Source organism: Bufo bufo, chromosome 6, assembly GCF_905171765.1.
Source record: "Bufo bufo chromosome 6, aBufBuf1.1, whole genome shotgun sequence".
NCBI classification, from domain to species: Eukaryota; Metazoa; Chordata; class Amphibia; order Anura; family Bufonidae; genus Bufo; species Bufo bufo.
The window spans coordinates 156,641,613-156,658,131 of NC_053394.1; the positions used below are offsets into that span (position 1 = coordinate 156,641,613).

A 16,519-nucleotide genomic window follows, 5' to 3' on the forward strand; every position below is an offset into this window, starting at 1 on the left:
CTCCTGTATTATAATAACAGACAGGACACCACAGTCTGCTCCTCCTGTATTATAATAACAGACAGGACACCAGAGTCTGCTCCTCCTGTATTATAATAACAGACAGGACACCAGAGTCTGCTCCTCCTGTATTATAATAACAGACAGGACACCGGAGTCTGCTCCTCCTGTATTATAATAACAGACAGGACACCACAGTCTGCTCCTCCTGTATTATAATAACAGACAGGACACCAGAGTCTGCTCCTCCTGTATTATAATAACAGACAGGACACCACATTCTGCTCCTCCTGTATTATAATAACAGACAGGACACCAGAGTCTAATCCTCCTCCTGTATTATAATAACAGACAGGACACCAGAGTCTGCTCCTCCTGTATTATAATAACAGACAGGACACCAGAGTCTGCTCCTCCTGTATTATAATAACAGACAGGACACCAGAGTCTGCTCCTCCTGTATTATAATAACAGACAGGACACCACAGTCTGCTCCTCCTGTAGTATAATAACAGACAGGACACCAGAGTCTGCTCCTCCTGTATTATAATAACAGACAGGACACCAGAGTCTGCTCCTCCTGTATTATAATAACAGACAGGACACCAGAGTCTGCTCCTCCTGTATTATAATAACATACAGGACACCACAGTCTGCTCCTCCTGTATTATAATAACAGACAGGACACCAGAGTCTGCTCCTCCTGTATTATAATAACATACAGGACACCACAGTCTGCTCCTCCTGTATTATAATAACAGACAGGACACCACAGTCTGCTCCTCCTGTATTATAATAACAGACAGGACACCACAGTCTGCTCCTCCTGTATTATAATAACAGACAGGACACCACAGTCTGCTCCTCCTGTATTATAATAACAGACAGGACACCACAGTCTGCTCCTCCTGTGTTATAATAACAGACAGGACACCAGAGTCTGCTCCTCCTGTGTTATAATAACAGACAGGACACCAGAGTCTGCTCCTCCTGTATTATAATAACAGACAGGACACCACAGTCTGCTCCTCCTGTATTATAATAACAGACAGGACACCACAGTCTGCTCCTCCTGTATTATAATAACAGACAGGACACCACAGTCTGCTCCTCCTGTATTATAATAACAGACAGGACACCACAGTCTGCTCCTCCTGTATTATAATAACAGACAGGACACCACAGTCTGCTCCTCCTGTATTATAATAACAGACAGGACACCACAGTCTGCTCCTCCTGTATTATAATAACAGACAGGACACCACAGTCTGCTCCTCCTGTATTATAATAACAGACAGGACACCACAGTCTGCTCCTCCTGTATTATAATAACAGACAGGACACCACAGTCTGCTCCTCCTGTATTATAATAACAGACAGGACACCAGAGTCTGCTCCTCCTGTACTATAATAACAGACAGGACACCACAGTCTGCTCCTCCTGTATTATAATAACAGACAGGACACCAGAGTCTGCTCCTCCTGTGTTATAATAACAGACAGGACACCACAGTCTGCTCCTCCTGTATTATAATAACAGACAGGACACCACAGTCTGCTCCTCCTGTATTATAATAACAGACAGGACACCACAGTCTGCTCCTCCTGTATTATAATAACAGACAGGACACCAGAGTCTGCTCCTCCTGTATTATAATAACAGACAGGACACCAGAGTCTGCTCCTCCTGTATTATAATAACAGACAGGACACCAGAGTCTGCTCCTCCTGTATTATAATAACAGACAGGACACCACAGTCTGCTCCTCCTGTATTATAATAACAGACAGGACACCACAGTCTGCTCCTCCTGTATTATAATAACAGATAGGACACTACAGTCTGCTCCTCCTGTATTATAATAACAGACAGGACACCAGAGTCTGCTCCTCCTGTATTATAATAACAGACAGGACAACGCAGTCTGCTCCTCCTGTATTATAATAACAGACAGGACACCAGAGTCTGCTCCTCCTGTATTATAATAACAGACAGGACACCAGAGTCTGCTCCTCCTGTATTATAATAACAGACAGGACACCAGAGTCTGCTCCTCCTGTATTATAATAACAGACAGGACACCACAGTCTGCTCCTCCTGTATTATAATAACAGACAGGACACCACAGTCTGCTCCTCCTGTATTATAATAACAGACAGGACACCAGAGTCTGCTCCTCCTGTATTATAATAACAGACAGGACACCAGAGTCTGCTCCTCCTGTATTATAATAACAGACAGGACACCACAGTCTGCTCCTCCTGTATTATAATAACAGACAGGACACCAGAGTCTGCTCCTCCTGTATTATAATAACAGACAGGACACCACAGTCTGCTCCTCCTGTATTATAATAACAGACAGGACACCACAGTCTGCTCCTCCTGTATTATAATAACAGACAGGACACCAGAGTCTGCTCCTCCTGTACTATAATAACAGACAGGACACCACAGTCTGCTCCTCCTGTATTATAATAACAGACAGGACACCAGAGTCTGCTCCTCCTGTGTTATAATAACAGACAGGACACCACAGTCTGCTCCTCCTGTATTATAATAACAGACAGGACACCACAGTCTGCTCCTCCTGTATTATAATAACAGACAGGACACCACAGTCTGCTCCTCCTGTATTATAATAACAGACAGGACACCAGAGTCTGCTCCTCCTGTATTATAATAACAGACAGGACACCAGAGTCTGCTCCTCCTGTATTATAATAACAGACAGGACACCAGAGTCTGCTCCTCCTGTATTATAATAACAGACAGGACACCACAGTCTGCTCCTCCTGTATTATAATAACAGACAGGACACCACAGTCTGCTCCTCCTGTATTATAATAACAGATAGGACACTACAGTCTGCTCCTCCTGTATTATAATAACAGACAGGACACCAGAGTCTGCTCCTCCTGTATTATAATAACAGACAGGACAACGCAGTCTGCTCCTCCTGTAGTATAATAACAGACAGGACACCACAGTCTGCTCCTCCTGTATTATAATAACAGACAGGACACCACAGTCTGCTCCCCCTGTATTATAATAACCGACAGGACAACGCAGTCTGCTCCTCCTGCACATACACTACATTTGCAGCTCCATCACCCCTCACCTGGAAGATGTCAGGTGAACCTCCACTTTCTGCGTTTCACTCATGAGATACCAGTGGGTAAAGGACCTTTGATGATGTCATCACCATGTGATCAGTCACATGTGTGGGAGGAGCCAGGCTGTGTAGCTAGGAGCTGCATGCTGTTTTCTGTCGATTATGTATAGGTGTGGGCGATTCATAAAGCAAAAAAAAAAAGATAAACTGCACTTTACACACACAGCTCTGCACCACAGTAGCATGCTGCGGTATTATCTCCGTCCTGAACAGTCAAAAAGACTGAACTGAAGACATCCTGATGCATCCTGAACGGATTGCTCTCCATTCAGAATGCATGGGGATAAAACTGATCAGTTCTTTCCAGTATTGAGCCCCTAGGACGGAACTCAATGCCGGAAAAGAATTACGCTAGTGTGAAAGTACCCTGAGAAATGTGACCACTGGTATGCTGCTAGGTTTTCCACCTTTCCCAACAAAAAATACCGGCCAAGTTAAGCCACAACCCAAAGGTGGTGTGTCTGTGGGGGGCATGACGACGCAGGATCATAATGTGGCTCCGAGTATTAATAGTGTACCCATTAATATTAATGTTCCCAGTAATAGTAATGCTCCCAGTAATATCAATGCCCCCCATTAGTGCCCCCCAGAATTACTATTGCCTCCTCTATGCAAAAAAAACACACCTCCCCTCCTCCATTTGATCGCACTGCGGTGAATGCTCACTGCTGACTGGAAGCTCAGGACCTGCGCTCCAGCGTGATGACGTCTCACAGGTCCTGTCCTGCACATCCAGTGAGCAGAGAGTGTTCACAGTGGTGTGATTGTCATTTTTTTCTTCTGAACACAAGTGGGTGGGGGCGGAGTTAAAGGCTGTACTGATGAGCACTCCACAATGGAAGCTCTCATTTAGTAACAGTCCATATAGGAAAATACCGGCAATTATTTTTTGCCTGTTGAAAAAGATTCCTGGCATTGGCACTAAATTACCAGCCAGGTGGCAACCCTCAGATCAGACCTCCAATCCTCATCAGATCCCCTAAATGAGATCCCCAGTCCTCAGCAGACCCCACAGTCAGAACCACAACCTCTATCAGCCTGGAAAAAGTATGTCTTACAGGGTGAAAATACAATTAATATGATCACCAACATACGGTATTTCCTAAAACAAACAAAAAAAGTTCATAATATATATATAGAGAGAGAGAAAGAGAGAGGCAAATACATGCATAGTCATATATAGACAATAGGTACACACACACGCATACACAGATATAAATATAGACATAAATAAAAAAACATGCATACATACAGTAGATATATATATAAACATTTATACACATACATGCATACAGATACAGATATATACACACACGCATGCATATATATACAGTGCCTTGCAAAAGTATTCGCCCCCCTTGACTTTTTTCGTGTTTTGTTACATTACAGCCTTAAGTTCAATGTTTTGTTAATCTGAACTTTATGTGATGGATCAGAACACATTAGTCTAAGTTGGTGAAGTGAAATGAGAAAAATATATAAATAAAACTATTTATTAGAAATAGAAAACAGAAAATTGGCATGTGCGTATGTATTCACCCCCTTTGTTAGGAAGCCCATACAAAGCTCTGGAGCAACCAATTACCTTCAGAAGTCACATAATTAATTAAATGATGTCCACCTGTGTGCAATCTAAGGGTCACATGATCTGTCATTACATATACACACCTTTTTTTTTAAGCCCTCAGAGGCTGCAACACATAAGCAAGAGGCATCACTAACCAAACACTGCCATAAAGGCCAAGGAACTCTCCAAACAAGTAATGGGACAATGTTGTTGAGAAGTACAAGTCAGGGTTAGGGTATAAAAAAATATCCAAATCTTTGATGATCCCCAGGAGCACCATCAAATCTATCATAACCAAATGGAAAGAACATGGCACAACAGCAAACCTGCCAAAAGACGCCCGCCCACCAAAACTCACGGATTGGGCAAGAAGGGCATTAATCAGAGAGGCAGCACAGAGACCTAAGGTAACCCTGGAGGAGCTGCAGAGTTCCACAGCAGAGACTGGACTATCTGTACATAGGACGACAATAAGCCGTACGCTCCATAGAGTTGGGCTTTATGGCAGAGTGGCCAGAAGAAAGCCATTACTTTCAGCTAAAAACAAAAAGGCACGTTGTGAGTTTGTGAAAAGGCCTCTGGAAGACTCCCAAAATGTATGGAGGAAGGTACTCTGGTCTGATGAGACTAAAATTGAACTTTTCGGCCATCGAAGAAAACTCTATATCTGGCGCAAACCCAACACATCACCCAAAGAACACCATCCCTACAGTGAAACATGGTGGCAGCATCATGCTGTGGGGATGGGACCGGGAAACTGGTCAGAGTTGAGGGAAAGATGGATGGTGCTAAATACAGGGATATTCTTGAGCAAAACCCCAAATGACCCCAAACACACTGCTAAAGCAACACTTGACTGGTTTAAAACATGTAGATGTGTTGGAATGGCCTAGTCAAAGCCCAGATCTCAATCCAATAGAAAATCTGTGGTCAGACTTAAAGATTGCTGTTCACAAGCGCAAACCATCCAACTTGAAGGAGCTGGAGCAGTTTTGTATGGAGGAATGGGCAAAAATCCCAGAGGTAAGATGTGACAAGCTCATAGAGCCTTATCCAAAGCAACTTGGAGCTGTGATTGCCGCAAAATGGTGGCTCTACAAAGTATTGACTTTAGGGGGTGAATAGTTATGCACATTGACTTTTTCTATTATTTTGTCCTATTTGTTGTTTGCTTCACAATAAAAAAAAACAAAAAAACACATCTTCAAAATTGTGGGCATGTTCTGTAAATTTAATTATGCAAATCCTCAAACAATCCATGTTAATTCCAGGTTGTGAGGCACCAAAATACGAAAAAAGTCAACAAGGGGGGGTGAATACTTTTGCAAGGCACTGTATATAGACATATACACACATACATATATATATTTCCTGATCATCCTTGGCAGCACACACCAAAGGGTTAAGTCCCCTAGGTACAACCACAAATAGAGACCAATTAGCAAGCCATAGATTGATTAATTAGCATGGTACCTCCCAGTATAAAGCCCCACAGAACACGCAGAGCCATGTATTTTATTTTCTCTAGGAACAACTTAAAGAGACCATCACCCACAGTTATAAAGATCAGTTGTCGTCTATATTTGATGAAGTCAGAGCCTCAAATAAGAAAGTAAAAACATCTCATAAAATTTCTGGGGCACAGTATATCTCGTCTTCTGACAGATCCTTATCTGAAGGTAAAATAGACTCAGGTTCTGAGGATAAGGAGGACACTATGCTGTTCCATAAAGAGAAACTAGGGGGTCTTCTCAAAGCAGTCAAGGACACTATTGAATCCGACAGAGATGTTTCTGACAAATTAAAATGTGAAAAATTGTTTTATTTTCCTAAAACGGAAGGCAAAGCCTTTCCAGGGCACCAGCTGCTTAATGATTGGTTGAAGCAGGATTGGGACAGACCAGACAAGAAAACAGATCCAAGTTCCAGATTCAAGTATACATATAAGTTAGCGAACGATATATGCAAAGAATGGATGTCGATCTTCCAGTAGCCAGATTGTCAAAAAGGGCGTTTTTTCCCCCTCTGAAGAGGCTTCCCTAATCAGGGATCCGGTGGACAAAAAGGCAGTCTCTTCTTAAAAAAGCATATGCATCCACTTCATCTTCCTGTTTACCGGCCCTAGCCTCTGTACTAGTGGAAAGATCTTTGCGGATCTGGCTTTCCCAATTATCCCATGACCTAGAACAGGGGTGTCAAACTCAAATTCATCGGGGGCCGTATCAGCAGTTTGGTCACCCTCAAAGGGCCGGTTGTATCTGTAGGACTATGTGTCCACTCTTTATTATCATAAATTATTGTCACTGCATTCAATTATTACTGTTTTTTGTAATAAAAAAAAATAAAAAATATTGTGTGGCACAGTGTAGGCTATATGTGTATAACAAACATATTTCACATGCAAACTTACAGTTACTTGGCTTGACCCTTGGGGATCTCGGACACCACTTCCACACTTTGGCCGGGGGCTCGGTGGAGCTGATGAGGTGTTTTATCCTAATGAGAAAGATTTCATAATAAGTATTTGGAGAAAGGGCAGAGGAATAGCAGAGCAGAGAGAGGCTGGTGCTGCTACTAGGGGGTCATACCATGGGGGAGTAATAAAGCCCACCATAATGCCCCCCAGTAGAAATAATTCTCCTTATAATGTGACAGTGCAAAAAATACCCCCTTGTAATGCCCCCATTTGAGCTAATGTCCTCATAGTGCCCCCATATAGGGCAAGTGTAAAATAACCCTATATAGTGCCCCTAGTAAATGACCCCATAGTGCTCCACACCCTCCTTCCTCCTAGTGCCCTCCATAATGTACCAGTATAAAATGCCCCAGTAGATGCCCTCAGTGTCCCCCATAATTTGCAAGTATAAAATACCCCTTCTTAGTGTCCCCCATAGATGACCCCATAGTACTCCTCTCCCCCCTTCCCCATAGTACCCACCATGTGTCCCAGTATAAAATTGTACTGTACAGAGAGCCCATATAAAATACCCCTTCTTTGTGGCCTCAGTAGATGCCCCTATAGTGCCCCCAATCATGTGCCAGTATTAACAGCCCCCCCCCTGTGCCAGTAATAATAGCCCCCTGTGCCAGTAATAGCAGCCCCCAGTAATAACAGCCCCCAGTAATAAGAGCCCCTCTGTGCCAGTAATAACAGCCCCCAGTAATAAGAGCCCCTCTGTGCCAGTAATAACAGCCCCCAGTAATAAGAGCCCCTCTGTGTCAGTAATAACAGCCCCCAGTAATAACAGCCCCTCTGTGCCAGTAATAACAGCCCCCAGTAATAAGAGCCCCTCTGTGTCAGTAATAACAGCCCCCAGTAATAACAGCCCCTCTGTGCCAGTAATAACAGCCCCCAGTAATAAGAGCCCCTCTGTGCCAGTAATAACAGCCCCCAGTAATAAGAGCCCCTCTGTGTCAGTAATAACAGCCCCTCTGTGCCAGTAATAACAGCCCCCAGTAATAAGAGCCCCTCTGTGCCAGTAATAACAGCCCCCAGTAATAAGAGCCCCGCTGTGTCAGTAATAACAGCCCCTCTGTGCCAGTAATAACAGCCCCCGCCAGTAATAACAGCCCCCTCTTTGCCAGTAATAACAGCCACCCCTTTGCCAGTAATAACAGCCCCCGCCAGTAATAACAGCCCCCCCTTTGCCAGTAATAACAAACAGCCCCCCCCTTTGCCAGTAATAACAGCCCCCGCCAGTAAAAGTATTGTACATAATAAAAAAAACAAAAAAAAACACATACTTACCTCCATGTCAGTGATGCGATGCAGGCCTCTTCTGGCCTGTGTCCCACGCTGTATGGCTCAGGCAGCGCGATGACGTCATCGCGCCGCCTGCGCCGGCCTCTAATAGGCTGCAGGCACTAGGCCGGCAGCCTATCAGAGGAAGGGAAAGGGACACGCCTCTCCCTCCCCTACCGCAGCACAGGCAGGCAGGCATCTGTATCGCTGTCCTGAGGACGGTGATACATATGACTGGAGATGAGCGCTTCCACAATGGAAGCACTCATCTCCCTGTGCCCAGCCGCCGCCGCCAGCTCGCTCGCTGCGCGGGCCACATGACGAGGTCTGGCGGGCCGGATTCGGCCCGCGGGCCTTGTGTTTGACACCCGTGACCTAGAAGATGGGGTCCCAAGGGAGGAAATTCTAAAAAGTATTCTGGTTTTAAAACATGCTCCTGAATTCTTGTGCGATTCTCCACTAGATTCGTTGAGATTAGCGTCCCGTTCATTGGCGATTATTAATGCCGCCAGAAGATCCCTATGGATTAAGCAATGGTGGGGTGACCTCTTGTCTAAGTTCCACTAAAATCCACGGCGCAGGCGTGGGATTTCCTCAACGATGCATGGAACTTGGACATCAATCAAGAGGAGCGGGGAGGGCAGAACGGAGGACCTGGGCGGGATACATGGTTAGTTTTTCGAGCCTCTAGGTGCTGAATCTACGCCCACATAGCACCTAGAGGCTCATTAGCATATTGTAAAAGTGTTTATTTTAGCAGAACGGCTGCAAGGAAAGGAGAGTTACAGGAGGAACATGAGGACGAAGACCAGGCAGATGACCCCATCAGACCGTGGCAGTATGCAGTGGCGATGGAGGCAGGGAAGCCCCCTGAGTCCCATGTGCAAATAGCCAGATGCATGCTTTCTTGTTTGCGTAGTGACAGCCACATTGTCAGGATTCGGCACATTGTTAGACCCTCGCTACCAATCAAAAATGGGGGCAATTTTTAGACCTTCCGAGAGGGATGCAAAAATGTACTACTATAGAGACATGCTGTGTAGTCGGTTGGTCACTGCCTACGATCCCCACCGCCTGTGCTCGGGAAGGTCTGACCGGGAGACCCTATCCTATGCGCTCACGTTCCACTACCATGACTGGTGGGGTCGGGGGCAGGAGCAGCACCAGCTCCATAAGCAGCCAGTTAAGTCTGGAGTCTCTGATGAGCAGTTTTCTTCAGCCGCCTTCTGAAGAAACCACACTGCAGCAGCAGTGGGACATGTAGCAGAACCTCAACCAGCAGGTGGTGGCATACTTGGACCGCCTCCTGTCATGCATGATCCAAGATCCCTGGACTATTGGGCATGTAAACTTGAAGTATGACTGCAACTGGCCGAGTTTGCGATGGGCATGCTTTCCTGCACCGCCAGTAGTGTGGCATCAGAGCAGTTGTTCAGTATGGCGGGGGGCATAGTTACCTTAAGGGAACTCGCCTTTCCTCCCAACATGTTGAGAGACTAACCTTCATAAAGATAAATCAAGTGTGGATCAACCAGGATTTCCAGACACCGGTGCCCAACTCACATGTGGTGGTCTTCCCATGTGTAATCCGGCGCTGAACTGAAGGAAGCGCGCCACTGTCCGGAGTACTCAGATCCCGACTGCGCATGCGCCGAGCTCAGTGCGTGACTGGAGCGCACATAGCCAATGAAAAAAAAAGGTGGTTAGTGACGTCTATTGTTGCTATGATAAGGGAGCGACCCATAGTAAGCTGAATCGCTCCCCGATCCCAGCTAGAAGCCACTACAGTTATTGGTCGATGACGCGTACACTGATGACATCATTGACGGTTCTCTCCATGACTATCTGATTGTGTCATCCCCTATTACCCCGATTCTTTATGTCCTACCAAAGATCCATAAAGATAGGGAAAATCCGCCAGGACGCCCGATTGTCTTAGAATCGATTCCATTTTCTCTCCAATTGCCATGTTCCTAGATAAAATTCTTCAAGGTTTTGCCACCTCTGCCGTTTCGTTTGTTAAGGATACCTCACATTTTTTACTTAAATTAGAGGAACTTGAATTTACCAGCGGCAACATACGTCTCTTTTGATGTCGTCAGTCTATAGACCAGCATAGAACATGAGAAGGGTTTAGAGGCGGTCCAACATAGACTAGCTGAATCCGACCATACCCCCCAGAGAGTACAATTTATTTTATCACTCCTTGAAATTATCCTTACCTGTAATTATTTTCTGTTTAGGGATAAATTTTATGTACAATGTAGGGGGACCGCGATGGGGTCAAATGTGGCCCCATCTTATGCTAATATTTACATGGCATATTTTGAGGATGTCTTTGTGTATCCATCCAGCCTCTTCCAATTTGTGAGGGGCTGGATGAGATACATTGATGACATCTTCTTTATATGGACAGGAACGGAATTGCAGTTACAGGAATTTAACGATTATCTGAACAGTATACACCAGGAACTTCAGTTTCCTAAGGTATATTCTACTGAGAAACTACAATTCCTTGACACATTAGTCTATGTACCAGAAGACACCTTAAATACTGACCTTTTCATGAAAACAACAGATAGGAACAACATGCTCCGGTTTGACAGCTTACACCCACGTAATATGATGAATTCCCTACCGTACAGTCAATTTTTACGAGTCAGAAGGGTGGTTAGCGAGGAACAGAAGGCCCAGATTAGGCTTCAGGAGATGAATAACAGATTTATAAAAAGAGGCTACCCACTACATTTGGTCAAAAGACAACAAACTAAAGCCCAGAACTTGACAAGGAAAACAAAGAAATAAAGAAAACACAGAGCAAAAAAGAGACATGTAGGATTCTATTTGTGTCTACATATACTCATACTAATAAGGTTGCTGTCATCATTAAGAAAAATTGGAAATTACTTGCTCAGGCTTTCCCAAATATATCAGAATTCCAGAACCCCCGCTACTATCATACAGGAGAATTACTAATCTGAGAGATAGATTGGTCCATGCAGATTCCATCCCATTACGACAACAGCAGAGCAGCAGCATGATTAAGGGAAGATCATTTGTACATCCCCAAACGGGGAAGAGGTATTACATTCAACAGTTCTTCACGTGTAACTCGTATGTTATTTACATTTTACAATGCCCTTGTGGACTCTTCTATGTCGGTGAAACCACACAAGAGGTTAAAAAGAGGATAACGCAACACAAATCTAAGATACGTAATTCAGCCTTGGAGCTTCCTGTCCCAGAACATTTCTCAAAGTGTGGACATAATATCTCCCAACAGTTTCAAGTAATTGATGGGATTCCACTACCCCGACAGGGAGGCGACCGAGAAATCCTACTCAAAAAACTTGACCTCAAATGGATCCACAAACTAAATACCTTGGAACCAAAAGGCCTAATAGAGAGTTCAACTTGGGTATCTTCATCTAGTGATTTATCCGCTGGTTCCGGTCCTTTTCTTGCCTGTATGGACGTGCTATATGACATTGCAACATAGGTTGGTGCCCAACAATAGTTTTGTTGTGTTTTTATTCTTGTTTCATCACTTATGGATTCTAATTTTATTTCCTTTTTCTTAGGTGGTATTCCATGTGAAAATCTTATTTAGCTCCATCGGCTCTTCCGATTGCGCCTGCACTAAACTTGAGAGGTTTTTTTTTATGGTGGGTCCCTCCATTACTCCTCCTGGAAAACGTAATGACCGCTGCGAGCATCTTAGGGGTGAGTTTTATACCGTTTGGTTGGTTTAAACTGCGGAGTATAATCATTGGGTGTGCACCCTATATTCACAATATGGGATGGTCATGTTAATAATGACCCCTGGGTGTTGTAGGGGTGTGACCCTCTTGGCACTACAATGCAGACAAGTTTAACACAGTGCGCTGTCTGCATGTTGTGCATGAAGAAACTGAGCCGAGACCCCTTTTTCATGGATTGTGGGTCAGCTGATTGCTGATCCTGTCCATTTAGAGGTCATGGCTTTTTTTAGGGGACTCATGATATGACGATACCAGTCAGATTGAGATCCCCTCTTATAATATATCTCAGCACCCAACTTTCTGTTTTACTCCCCCGTGGCTTGATTGCAGTTATTTATATTATTTTATATTATTTAAAACCTTAACCAGCAGGAGGATGCAGGTTCTTTTTGCCTCATTCTGTTTCTAGCTGTAGTGGCTTCTAGCTGGGGTCGGGGAGCGACTCAGCTTACTATGGGTCGCTCCCTTATCATAGCAACAATAGACGTCACTAACCACCTTTTTTCCATTGGCTATGTGCGCTCCAGTCACGCACTGAGCTCGGCGCATGCGCAGCCGGGATCTGAGTACGCCGGACAGTGGTGCGCTTCCTTCAGTACAGCGCCGGATTACACATGGGAAGACCACCACATGCGAGTTATTTATATACGTTAGATGTATATCGCTATTAAATATATGTCACAAATGCCAGGAATATTGTTTTCTGTATAGTAATGTTAATATATGAATGAAGTGAAAAGGAAATGTTTACTAGTAAGGCTACTTTCACACTTGCGGCAGGACGGATACGATCGTTTATTTTTCCATTCTTGTGATCAGAAGAACATAAAAAAACAGATCCTGTATTTTAAGTACCGTATATACTCGAGTATAAGCCGACCCGAGTATAAGCCGAGCCCCTAATTTTACCCCCAAAAAATGGGAAAAATTATTGACTCGAGTATAAGACTAGGGTGGGAAATGCAGCTATAATGCAGAGTGTATGTGTATATAATGCAAACACTCTACATTATATACACACATCTGCAAGAGGGTGACTCCCTGTATTTAATGCAGAGTGTGTGCATTATATACACACACACTCTGCATTAAATACAGGGAGCCATCCACAGATCTCCCCCCTAAACAGTGCCATCCACAGATCTCCCCCCTAAACAGTGCCATCCACAGATCTCCCCCCTAAACAGTGCCATCCACAGATCCCCCTAAACAGTGCCATCCACAGATCCCCCCTCCCCTAAACAGTGCCATGATGGCACTGTTTAGGGGAGGGGGGATCTGTGGATGGCACTGTAGGGGGATCTGTGGATGGCAGTGCCATCCACAGATCCCCCTACAGTGCCATCCACAGATCCCCCTACAGTGCCATCCACAGATCTCCCTACAGTGCCATCCCCAGATCCCCCTACAGTGCCATCCACAGATCCCCCTACAGTGCCATCCACAGATCCGCCTACAGTGCCATCCACAGATCCGCCTACAGTGCCATCCACAGATCCCCCTACAGTGCCATCCACAGATCCCCCTACAGTGCCATCCACAGATCCCCCTACAGTGCCATCCACAGATCCCCCTACAGTGCCATCCACAGATCCCCCTACAGTGCCATCCACAGATCTCCCTACAGTGCCATCCACAGATCCCCCTACAGTGCCATCCACAGATCTCCCTACAGTGCCATTCACAGATCCCCCTACAGTGCCATCCACAGATCCCCCTACAGTGCCATCCACAGATCCCCCTACAGTGCCATCCACAGATCCCCCTACAGTGCCATCCACAGATGCCCCTACAGTGCCATCCACAGATCCCCCTACAGTGCCATCCACAGATCTCCCTACAGTGCCATTCACAGATCCCCCTACAGTGCCATCCACAGATCCCCCTACAGTGCCATCCACAGATCCCCCTACAGTGCCATCCACAGATCCCCCTACAGTGCCATCCACAGATGCCCCTACAGTGCCATCCACAGATCCCCCTACAGTGCCATCCACAGATCCCCCTCCCCGACGCTCACAGCAGTATATTTAAACGATATCTTACTTTGTCTTTGCTCCGGTAATACAGGCAGTGCGGGGAGCGGCGCTCACTCACTGACGTCACGCGCCTTCTCCCACTAGGCGGCGCAGGCGGGTGAAGTCAGTGAGTGAGCGCCGCCCCCCGCACTGCCTGCATTACCGGAGCTAAGACCTAGACTCGAGTATAAGACGAGGAGGCTTTTTGAGCACAAAAATATGTGCCAAAAAACTCGTCTTATACTCGAGTATATACGGTATCCGTAAGGTCTCTTTTACATGGTCAGTATTTGATCAGTATCTGTAAGGCAAAAGCAGGAGTGGGTCCAAAGCACAGAAGAGATGCAAAAATTTCCATTACATTTTATCTCTGTTTTGGACCCACTCCTGTTTTTGGCTTATAAATACTGATCAAATACTGATGCAAAACACTGACCAAATACTGATCCTGTGATACGGTTGCTCAAAATACAGGATCCATATTTATTTTTTTGTTCTTCTGATGGATCAGAAGAATAGAAAAATAAACAGTGATGTGAACACAGCCTTAGGGCCCTTGCACACGACCGTATGCCCTCCGAGACATACGGTCAGTGAGCGGGCCATATGTCCCTGAGCGGTGCACACGGGAGTACACAGCATCATAGATTACAATGATGCTGTGGATGTCGGGCCGCCGGCGGGGCTATTATAAGATCATATGAATACGGGACAATAGCACCGCGGGCGGCTCGACGTGCACAGTATCATTGTAATCTATGATGCTGTGCGCACGATCAATGCCGCTCCGGGACATATGGCCCGCTCACTGACCGTATGTCTCGGAGGGCATACGGTCGTGTGCATGAGCCCTTACTGCCACTGCTGCTGCTGACACTCTCCCCACTCTGTCACGGTCATACTTCACTGGTACAGCATCACCATTTTCTGACAGCCAAAACTTTTTTATTCTCGGTCTACAGAGCTGTATAAGGGCTTGTTTTTTCGGGACAAACTGTAGTTTTTATTAGTACCATTTTTGTGGTACATATGACTTTTTTGATCACTGTTATTCAATTTTTTAGGGGGAAAAAGGTAACTAAAAAACAGCGAATCAAGTGTTTTTCTTTTTTTGTTTTGTTACGACGTTCACCACCCACAAAATAATATTTTTATGTTTTAATAGTTCAGACTTTTTTGGATGTGGCGATACCCAATGTTTATTTTGTTATTGTTCATTTTTATACCTAAAATTGGGAAAGGGGCTGATTTTTTTTAAAACATTTTTTACAATCACTTTTAGCCCCCTTAGGGGGCTAGAACCTGGGAAGTTTTGATCCCTTGTCCCATGCACCCCAATAGAGATCTACTAGGGTGAATGGCATTATACCAAGCTCTCTGTTGAGGTATGCCTCGTGCACAGCGCAGCATGGGACTTACCATGGCAGGCCTGGAAAGCTTCAGAAGCCTTACTTTACAGATGCCGCGATTGGCATTGATTGCAGCATCTGAGGGGTTAAATGACGGAATTCGGCGGGATCGCCGTTCCGTGTCATTGCAGTCGGGTGTCTGCTGTATGAAACAGCCGACACCCGCCTGGTATGGAGTGGGGGCTCACTGCAGCAGCCCGCTCCAAGCATTCCCTCAGCCACTATGACGTACGGGTTTACCTGATTTATAGCGATTCGTGACGAATTAATTCACAGTGCGACGCCATAGACTAGAATTATAAAATGTCATGCGAAACAATTCATCGTGTAGCCCTAGCCTAATAGATCTCTACTAGGGTGAATAGGACAAGGGATCAAAAGATCCCAGGTTGTAGGCCCCTAAGGGGGTTAAAAGTTATTACTGTAAAAGTAAAAAAAAAAAAAAACCTTTCCAAATTTTACATTTAAAAAATATAACAATAAAAAAATAAACCTATCAGGTATTGCGGCATCTGAAAATGTTTTAACTAATAACATATATATTTTTTTAATTCCTGTGCAGTGAACGCCATAATGGAAAAAAATATTAAAACCACACAATTTGACACTTTATGTCACCTTTCAACTCATTTTTGGGGTACAAACTAATTTTTGATCACTGTGATTCAACTTTTTGGGGGAAATATGTGACAAAAATTGTGTGTTTTTATTGTTTTTTTCCATTAAGGCGTTCACAGTACAGGAAAAAAAAAATTGAAGAAATCACGTCCAACTTTTTAAATGGTGACATAAGAGAACCTAAAAATTAAGAGGCCATTGTGATTTAGTGGACATACATTGCTGTTGGG

General features: G+C 44.8%; 1 protein-coding gene across 2 annotated transcripts in view; it reads right to left on the reverse strand.

Annotated features, from left to right (window-relative positions):
• Window positions 1-16,519, reverse strand: part of LOC121005403 (zinc finger protein OZF-like) — a 28,740-nt gene that overhangs the window by 11,751 nt on the left and 470 nt on the right. The window contains exon 1 of one of the 2 annotated variants that reach the window (XM_040438144.1): window positions 3,121-3,170. The exons of the other annotated variant lie outside the window; for it this stretch is intronic. The gene's annotated coding sequence lies outside the window, so the exon portion shown is untranslated. Of the gene's footprint in view, window positions 1-3,120; window positions 3,171-16,519 lie in introns of those variants that run through there. 2 annotated transcript variants of the gene reach the window in all.